The sequence below is a fragment of the Saccopteryx bilineata genome, chromosome 4 (genome assembly GCF_036850765.1).
Source record: "Saccopteryx bilineata isolate mSacBil1 chromosome 4, mSacBil1_pri_phased_curated, whole genome shotgun sequence".
NCBI lineage: Eukaryota > Metazoa > Chordata > Mammalia > Chiroptera > Emballonuridae > Saccopteryx > Saccopteryx bilineata.
Window position 1 is genome coordinate 82,879,917 of NC_089493.1, and position 10,795 is coordinate 82,890,711.

Sequence of the window (10,795 nt, forward strand, 5' to 3'; positions counted from 1 at the left end):
TGGACTGGTACCAAGCATTCTTAAACAGTGCTGTCATTATGTTACTTTCCTCCTCCAGAACCTAGAATTAAGTACAAAGCTTTTTCCTTATTTTTGTGGTCTTTACTAATCAATTCTATCTGTCTACCTTGTTCTCCTTAATTCCCTGAAATGACTCATTCTACATAACAAGCCACCCTTCTACCTGTTCTCTGCATAATCCATACATTTCTTTACCTCTACTTCTGGTCACTCTTCCTAGGGGCTCTTCTTCCTCCCTTATCTATTCTTCAAAGTTTATTTATCCACCCACCTTTTCAACAGAGCTTTCTGCAATTTCCCAAAACCAATTTTCCCCTTCTTGATTCTTATCTGCTTATAGTTGGAAGACAATGCTACCTTAGGGAATTGTGTCATATGTTTAAAGGTGCCCCTACACATAGAATATACATTTTTGGATCTTCTCTTAAGAACTTAATATTGACCCCATACCACCCATCACTGTGCCAAAACAATAGATTTAGTCTTTACCAAGCATACTTCTATTTCACCATTTCATGACTTTATTTATAAAATGTTCAGAGACTGACCACCTATGCCTGGCCCAAGGCTAGATATTGGGAGTGCCAACATATACAAACAAGTGGATTCTAATATCAAAAATAACTGTACAGCAAAAATCCAGAGGAAAAAGAGATTATTCTGCCTGAGGAGGTACAGGGGAGGCAGGGGAGCCTCCTGAAAAGGATGCTATTTCCTGCCTAGAACATTCTTCCTTTCTTGTTTAACACATTTTACTTATCCCTCAAGAATCAGCTCAAAGTCTCCCTCTTCCCTATACCTTTCTTTTTCAACAATAACAAGAAAATGGAATTTGGTGCTCTTAAAATTATGTATAAATGAGTAAAGGACCCACAGATGTGTGGTGATTTGCTCAAATGATGCATACCTTTTTTTTTTTTCATGAGTATTTTTCTCTTTGATATTTGAGTAATTCTGCTTATAACTTTCTTTTTTAGATTTTTTTGTAACTAGATGTAAGACACAATTTTGGACATTGACTCCAGGTATGTTAGACTTATTTGCAGAAATTATTTAGATTCTGTGACCTACCTTATTTGTCTTCTTTTTCTGTTTCTTTTCCATTTCTGTACTTAATTTCTCCAAGGTTCTGAGGGGACATAAGAAAACCCATAAAGGAGCCCTTGTGCTTTCCACATAGAACAAGCCCCAAACTGTATGGCTAATCTAGTGAGTATATTTTGAAAAGGTCTCAGTTTCCTTCCCTTGATCACAGGGAAGAGGTGTTTGATCTAACTCACCTAATCTCTCATTTCCAACCAGTTGTGTAAACATGTTTCTGGGGATTCCAGACCACTGCAAAGAGGGGGGTAAATAATCAGGGAAGAGTGGTTAAATATAGACCAGGGCTTAGATTTATAAAACCTCAGCAAGTTGGTCTGAAAGTTCCTTCATGGAACTCCACCAGGGTTGCTCTTTGTCACTAGTGTCTCTTAACTTTTATTAACCATTTTGATGTCATAGCTCTTTATTTCTGAGCCTCTCTAATAATGTAAATGTTGACTTTTTTTTCTAAGTATAAAAATCTACTGTGTCTATTCAGTTAATATAGTAATTGTTTAACTAAATTCATATGCTCCAGACATAGAAAGTTGCCGGTAGGAAAAGCACAAAAAGGATTCTGCTTAAAATATCACTGAGGCCCTGGTCAGTCAGCTCAGTCTGTTAGAGCATTGCCCCAAAATGACAAGGTTGCAGATTCAATTCCTGGTCAGGGCACACACAGGAAGCAATCAGTAAGTGCATGACTGAGTGGAACAACAAATGAATGCTTCTCTTTCTCCTCCCCTCTCTTTCCCATTATCCTCTGTCTCTCTAAAAATCAATCAGTAAGTAAAATATTAAACCCTGGCCAGATTGCTTGGCTGGTTGGAGCATCATCCCAAAGTGCAGAGGTGGCTGGTTCAATCCTTGGTCAGGGCACATATGGAGACAGATGTTCCTGTCTCTCTGTCTCTTTCTCCCTGCCTCTCTCTAAAAAAAATAAAAATAAAATAAAATAATTAAATTTAAAAAGAATTATTGGGACTTTCATTGTTAGAAACGAATGTACAAAATTTTACCTCTTCATTTTCTTTTAGAGCGTTGTTATATAATACCTCTGTATGGAGAAAAACAAAATTCTCTTACACTAGTGGTAGGAATGTAGAATGGGATTCTCAGAGTACTTAGTTATTATCTATCAAAATTTTCAAATATTTCAACTTTAACTCTATCAATTTCACTGCCATAAATGTAGTCTACTATTATATTCACACAAATAGTTTAAGGGTTACATGTAAGAATTTTTATTTCCTTATTGTCTAAAATAGCAAAATATAATAAGATATCAACGGGGATGTGTAGCTAAGATAAAATAAAAATATTCAAAAAAATAAAAATAAAAATATTCAATAAAACAATGCAACTATGCTAAAAAATTAGATAGATCCACATATGCATCTATGAAAGTATTTTTAAGGTGTGTTTAAAAGTTTATCAAACTTTTCAATATTAATTGTATTTTTTTTAAGTTTTGTAAAGATTTCCATTTCCAATCATAAGGTAAAGGTAATAGGTCAAAGTGATACATGAGACTTATATTCTCTGTCTCAGATAACTATACATAAATAAAGTATTTTAAAGTAATTATTTTCAGGACTTTGACACTAAACAATACAAGCTGTCTGTGATCTTTGAGGGAGGGAAACACATGAGGTGAGCTCCACATTCACCATGCCTACTATCTCAGGGACCATACTAACTATGGCACAGGAAGGTACAAACCAAGTAGAGAGCACCTGCTTCCTAGGTGATAAAGACATCAAAATTCAGGGCTACCAGGGAGGTGGAATTTGAAGGACAGAATGCTAAAGAGGGAATATCCTTACACACTAAGCTGTGCCTATCAGTTTGAGACCCTGAACATCTGAGATAATAGTTACTGAAGGGCTGTGAATTGGATGGAGATTCTGGAGCATGCCATGCTGAGATACACTGGAGTTCTGCCAACCAGAATAGAGTGACCCTACCTAACATCCTGAGCATTCCGTTGGGACATCATAAAGAACATACCATGGGCTAGAGCTACTATAACCTTGTATAAAGGCAATTCTAGAATAGTCTCAACAAAACCAAACCTTGCTTAGATTAAACTGATCCTCCAATAAATTAACTTATTTCCAAAATAAAATATAGCTCTATTCAAAGAAAGAAAAGAATGACAACAAGAAAAAAGCATCCTCAACATTCAACATATGATAAAATAAATTACTAGACATGTGAAAAAAGCAGGAAAATATGTCCCATAACCAGGAAAAATAATAGATGGGAAAGGTCCAGTGATGATGCAGATGTGGGATTAAGGAGAAAAAATATTTTTGAAAAGAAAGAAAAATATAGGTAAAATGAGAGAATAGGTAGGAAATTTCAGCAGAAATGAGAAAAGTATACAGCAAAAAAGAAAAAACTTAAGTCAAAAGATATATGTGAAATAAAAAAATATAATAAATGTGCTTAATAGAATATAGAACACTCCAAAAGAAAGTACCATTGTCCTTGAAAACTGTCCAATACAAACTATACAAAATAAAGCACACAGAGGAAAAATGACTAAAAAAGAGAGAGAGAGTGACTTCTGAGACAATATGGAGCAATCTAACATATGTGCATTTGGAGTCCAAGAGGAGGAGTGAGAGATTGAGGCTAAAAATTAAAAAAATAATGTAAATATCAACACACAGAATTGAAAACCCTGACAAAAAGTAAAGCAAAACAAACAAACGAAAACCCATCTGTTAAATCATAATTAAATTAATAATAATCTAAGATAACAGAAAAATTTTAAAACAGCCAGAGAAAAACACAATACATACAGAGGAACAATGAGAACAACTTGCTCCTCATCACAAACCGTGCAGCTAAAATATTATAATGGAATGACATATTTTAAGTTCTGGGGGATGAACCCAAACTTTCAAACTAAAATTTCCTACAAAAGTATCCTGTAAAAATGAGGCAAGATAAAGACATTTTTAAAATAAAGAATAGCTGACAATGACAGCATTTATAACTAACAGAAATATACTACCAAAAAAAGTTAGAAGATGTTCTGTAGTAGAGAATAACTGATACTAAAAGAAATTTAGATGTAAGTAAAGAAACACGATTGCCAAATATACTAAGTTTGTGGGAATGTATTAAAAAAAATCTTCATTCAGTATTTATTTCTGTATAAGACAGAACTGTTTTTTCAAATGACTATAAAGTGCTTGGTTTTAACATATATAAAAGTCTGATAACAAGCGCAAATGATGAAGGGTAAATGTTGTAAGATTCTTTTATGCATATGAAGTGATAAAATTTTAAGCTAAGTTAGACTGTGATAAGTTAATGATTCATATTGTAACCACAAGACCAGCCACTGGAAATGAAAACGAAGGAATGCAGTATAAAAGCAAAAAGAATAAATAAATGAAACAATAACAAATTCTTGATTAATCTAAAATATGACAAAAAAGAAAAAAAAACGAAATGAACACATGATATAAATAGTAAGACAGTCCATTTAAACTCAACATATGAAGAACTATGTAACTGTAAGTAGAGCAAACACTGATTAAAAGGCAAAGATTGTCAGACTGGATAAACGAATGAGAGTCAACCACATTAAGACACAGTTGAAAATAAAGTGGAAAGACATTTAGTGTATATAAAAGAGGGGGCATTATAAAGATTATAAATACATTAAAAGGATAAAGGAATATTATACACTACTTTATTTACATCATACCATTCCTACACAAGTGCTTTCAGAAAATAGTGGTGGTGAAAATATTTCCCAACTCATTTTATGGACCAATATTACCCTAATATTCAATCCAGAGAAAAACTTATGAAAACAATTGTTTAAATTCCTCAGGCATTAATCATAAAAATTCTTAGCAAAATGTTAACAAATAAAACTCTGCAATATATCAAAATCATAATTCATCATGACCATGTGAGATTTACCTGAAGTGCAATATTAGTTTACCATTTGGAAATCAATCTGTATAAATCACTATAGTAACAGAATGAAGGCCAAAAATATTCCATATGGTCACTTTAAGAAATGCAGAAAAAGCATTTAACAAAATTTAACACCATTCATGATAAAAAACAAACAAACAAAAAAAACCCCTTAGAACACAAACTATATATAAAGGGAACTTCCTCAACCTGATCAAGGGTATCTATAAAAAACCTACAAGTACAGGAAATTTAAGAGCAGTAAAACTGTTCTGGTTGATATTATAATGGTGGATACAAGACATACATTTGTCAAAATCCATAGAACTAACTCTAATATAAATGTGAACTTCAGTTAATAATAATCATAAAAATGTAAGTATCTTCTACCTAATAGAATCTAACAAAGGGGTCCCCAAACTTTTTACACAGGGGGCCAGTTCACTGTCCCTCAGATCTTTGGAGGGTCAAACTATAAAAAAAAAAAAAACTATGAACAAATCTTTATGCACACTGCACATATCTTATTTTAAAGTAAAAAAACAAAACGGGAACAAATACAATATTTAAAATAAAGAACAAGTAAATTTAAATCAACAATGACCAGTATTTCAATGGGAATTATGGGCCTGCTTTTGGCTAATGAGATGGTCAATGTCCGGTTCCATATCTGTCATTGCTAGCCGTAACAAGTGATATGACAAGCTTCCGGAGCCGTGATGTGTGCATCCCACGTCACCAGAAGTAGTACTGTACGTGAGCCACGCCGCGCTTCGCGGCGCCTCTCACTGACCACCAGTGAAAGAGGTGCCCCTTTGGAAGTGCAGCAGGGGCCAGATAAATGGCCTCAGGGGGCCGCATGCGGCCAGCAGGCCGTAGTTTGGGGACCCCTGATCTAACATAATAAATTAATAAATAATTATTTTCCAAAAATATTGTTTGAGCTCTTAATAATTTTAGTCTTCTTTATATGGTTCAGCATATGTCAAAGATTGAACAAAATTTTTCATAATACCTGTTGACAATAAATTTAGCTATCATTCTCGAAGGACAATCAAATTAATTGTACAATGAACACAACTGAACAATAACATTAATCACTGCCAATGTTCCCAACACCTCTGTGAGGAGGTTAATATTATCTCTAGTTTACATTATGATAAAAAGCTGAGGTCAGGGAGGCTAAATAATTCGTCAAGATTTAAGGGGTAAGAAGTGGCAAATCCAGAATTTGCTGCCACATCTGATTCCTAAACTTATGCTTTTCGTAATGACTTCTCTTGCTTCTCTATATTCACAATTAATAAGGAGGAAAATAAAATAAGAAGTCACATTTTAAAAGGCAAAGGCAAATTAAATTTATTTTACAGCAGCCAGAATGATTAGTTTGGGGAGGAAGATAGGCACTGGGAAGAAAAGTTGCTAAATGGTGGTTACAAAATATGACTGACTTTTATCCAACTAGACTTTTATCTAAAGCACTGACATGAGGGCATTAAAATGTCCATGGAATTTTTTAAATTAAGATGCTTGCTGATTCGGATTTTCCCAAATGACTTTTTATGTAGCTGTAGAAATATCAATTTGTACAAATTCAGCTGAAAGAGACGGTGCTTCGGATGGAAGTGTGAAGAGAGCCCTCGCTAGCAGGACTTGCCTCTATTAAATATTTTTGCATCATGCACATGCAACTTCAGTCAGCCAAAAGACAGCAATAGCTGGCAGCTGAAATTATGAGATCAAAAAATTGTACAGCATAACGCTCTTCACAGTATTGAGTAATTTCCTTTATTATCTAAATCTCTAATAAGTTTGCCAAGAAGTTGTCTGGTTTGGATAATTGCAAAAGAACAGAAGAAAGAATAAGAGCTATAAGAAAGTAGGAAACTTTTTTTTTTACAGACTTCTGACTCTGCTTTGGGCAGCAAAGTGAATTAATAACTAAATTTATTTCTGTGTACATTTGTATTAATTGGAAGTTAGAGTCTCCTTGCCTCTTAAAGTAAATTTTGAATAAATATTTAAAAATTCATTTTGAAACGGTACCAGATTATGAGTCTGGAGACACCCACGTGTCTAGGTTCAGGCTTAGCTATGTTTATAAAGTCTTTCTTTTTATCTTTTTCATCATGAAATGGCAGAATGAAAAAAAAAAAAAAAAAAGGAAGGAACTCCCCTAAGATTAGGATTATCTGAAGAAAGCAAAAACTATGGTTTTGAACTACATTTTTTAAAAATGCCACAAAAAAAAATTGTAACTGGACCACTATTTTAAACCATACACAAAAATTAGCTCCAAAATGGATTAATGACTTGAATGTAAGACCTGAATTATAAAAGTAGAAGAAAAACATAGGCAGTAAGCTATGATCTGAAGGCAGGTGACCTGCATTGGTCATAATTTTTGGTCTTGACACCAAAAGCAAAGGCACAGAAGCAAAAATAAATAAGTGGGACTAAAAAAACCCACACAGAGACAACTTTAAGTGGTTATATACTAAATGCTAAGATGAACTGTGGATTGGAAATATGTCTTAAAAATTTGGACATTAGACAATTCATGTTTGAGATGGATCTTGAGCTGCACTTGAAAGATGGATAGAATTTGGGACTGAGAGTTGAATACCAGGCACAGGCAGAATGCCACTAAAGAACTATGGTATCTGACTCTATTTCTTTCTGTTAGCTGCTGTTCACTATCCCAACAATTTACATAACTCAGTTCCTCTCTATTTCATATCTGTACATACACACATCACACATACCCATGTCCTCACCTTGAAAGAAGATTTTAGGAAATGTGTGTGCTGACTATAATAACTACTTATACAACAAAACTGATTTAGTAATTTGAAAAGCTTCTCTCACAATACAGACATTACTGAAAAAACAAGAGTTGCAAAATCAGTTTGTCCCCATGAAGACAAATTGTATATCCTTTGGATTCTTTCATAGTCATTACTTTTCTTCAAACCTTAACTCAGAGGAAAAATTACCAGAAAGTTTCCCATTTAGCTTGGGACAAAATAAAAATGCTATGTATTTGGCACCTGCTTGAAATAGAAGATGCTAGTAGCTCTCTTTTGAAAGAGACTTCTGTGAACAAGGACTTGGCCTGCCTTCAGTCCTTCAACACCATTCGCAGTAGGAAGGGTAGAAACACCAGCATCACTCATTAGGTAATAGGTGAGGTTTTCTGTTGTTTCTTCAGCACTGAATCAGATGTTGGCATGGCTATATGTTTCCCTGGCTGCTCATGGAGAGGTTTGCTTGGAAACTTTAATACATATAGAGGGGCCCTTTGTTGGCAAAGAGAAAGTTAGAGGTTTATTTCTGAGTTATTTCTATATTGTGCTAGGTTATTTTGCAAAATGGTCATTATATGGGTTAACCACTCTCTTTGGAAATGATGGATTATATTCCTTTTAAGCTTTCTCTTCTTAACTCAATTTGAAAGGATAAATACAGAAATGTTATTCTACATTTTAATGACGTTGCAAAAGTTACTTTCTATCTGCAAAGTTACTTCAAGAAATATGGAAGAGGCCCTGGCCAGTTGGCTCTGTGGTAGAGAGTCGGCCTGGCGTGCAGGAGTCCTGGGTTCGATTCCCGTCCAGGACACACAGGAGAAGCACCCATCTGCTTCTCCACCCCTCCCCCTCTCCTTCCTCTCTGTCTCTCTCTTCCCCTCCCGCAGCGAGGCTCCATTGGAGCAAAGATGGCCCGGGCGCTGGGGATGGCTCCTTGGCCTCTTGCCCCAGGCGCTAGAGTGGCTCTGGTCGCAACAAAGTGACGCTCCGGAGGGGCAGAGCATCGCCCCCTGGTGGGCAGAGCGTCGCCCCCAGGTGGGCGTGCCGGGTGGATCCCAGTCGGGTGCATGCGGGAGTCTGTCTGACTGTCTCTCCCCGTTTCCAGCTTCAGAAAAATACAAATAAATAAATAAATAAATAAATAAATAAATAAAATAATTAAAAAAAGAAATATGGAAGAAATGGAACAAGCAGAAACCCTTCCTGATCTTAAAACCCTCATTCCTCCATGCCAGCTTCCATGCTGTGCTGTGAGAAAGCCCAAGCTGCCCATGTGCTCCCAGACAAAACACTTGGCTGAGCTCTTGACTGGCAAAAAAAAAAAAAAAAAATTGTCAGCAATGTGAGTGAGTTACCTTGGAAGTGTTTCAACTGCCTAGAGGTGATCTATTCCAGGAGATGCTGCGTGGAATAAAAGAATCTCCCAGATGAACTCTGCCTTAATTCCTGACCTACAATATCATTTTTCTGTGTGGATATCAATTGACCGATTGTTTTTAGTTCGCTGTTCTTTAAGTTCTTGAGATATATGGCTTAGAGCACTGATATTCATTCAGCGTTTTTAAATAATATTTTTATTTAAAAACTACAAAATATTTTCTTAGCACTCCATTAACTATATCCCACAAGGTACCTTTTCAAGATTTTTAGAATTTTCTTAATTTTTAAAGCCTTATTTGAGGCAGATTTGACATACCATATACTGCACACATGAACAACAAGTTTTGACATATGCACACAACTGTGAAACTATCACAATCATGTACAGGATTTTTGCAGACCATTGCTCCTGAGTAGTTTCGTAGGAGTGACATAGCCAAGTGATACTTGAGGTACATGCTTATCTTTTTAAGAAACTGCCAAACTGTTCACCAACATGGTTGTACCATTTTATCATCCAATTATATTGTAGGAAATTCTGCTTCCTATGCATTCTCATCAAAATTTTGTATGATCTGTGTGTTTAACTTTAGCAATTTTAATAGATATATAGTATATATCATTGTAGATTTAATTTGGTGGGTAACATTCTTTTATATGGCTATACCACTATCCATTTATCCATTTACCTAATGAAAGACATTTGTTTTGTTTTCTTTTTGGAGGAATTATGTTTAATTTGCGATAATTGCTATAAACATTTACTTACTATTTTTCATGAACATGAGTTTTTGTTTCTCTTTTACAAAGCCTAGGAGTGTGATTAATGGGGCATATAGTAATTGTATGTTTAACTTCATAAGAAATTTCTGGACTGTTTTTCAAGTGGCTATAACATTTTTTTATCCCACTAGCAATATATAAAAGTTGCAGATGTTCCTTCATTCTTTTACTTTAAACCTAGGTGTCTTTATTTTTTTAAATGAGTTTCATATAGGCAACATATAGTTGTCTTTTATTTTAATCCAAACTTAAAATCTCTTCCTTTTACTTTGTGCCCTTAAATAATTTACATTTATTATAATTATTAATAAAGTTGGGTTTAATCTGTCAACTTGCTATTTGTTTTCTGTTTTATTTTAAATTCATTGTATAGTTATGTTTATTTTATTTTTTCCTAGATTGGGCTTATTAACTATAACTCTTAGGTTTTGATTCATTTTAGTTATTGTTTTAGGACTTGTAGTATTCATATTTAATTTATTACAGCCTGCGTCGAAGTAATATTATATAATTCCTTGTATAATATAAAAACTTTACCACAGTATCCTCTACGTTTCCATCACCTTTTTTCTTTACTCCTATGCCCCAGGTTGATTTCTGCATCACTGGATTTTTACAGTCCAGAGCTGTGTAGTTAAGAATGTTCAAAAGCTACTTCAGTATAATTTTATTTGTAAATTATATTTGTTACAGTTTAACCTATGATTAAAATTTTGATTATTTTTAATATTGTCTCTTCTGCCTTACCTTATGCTATATTGGATTTTGCCTAA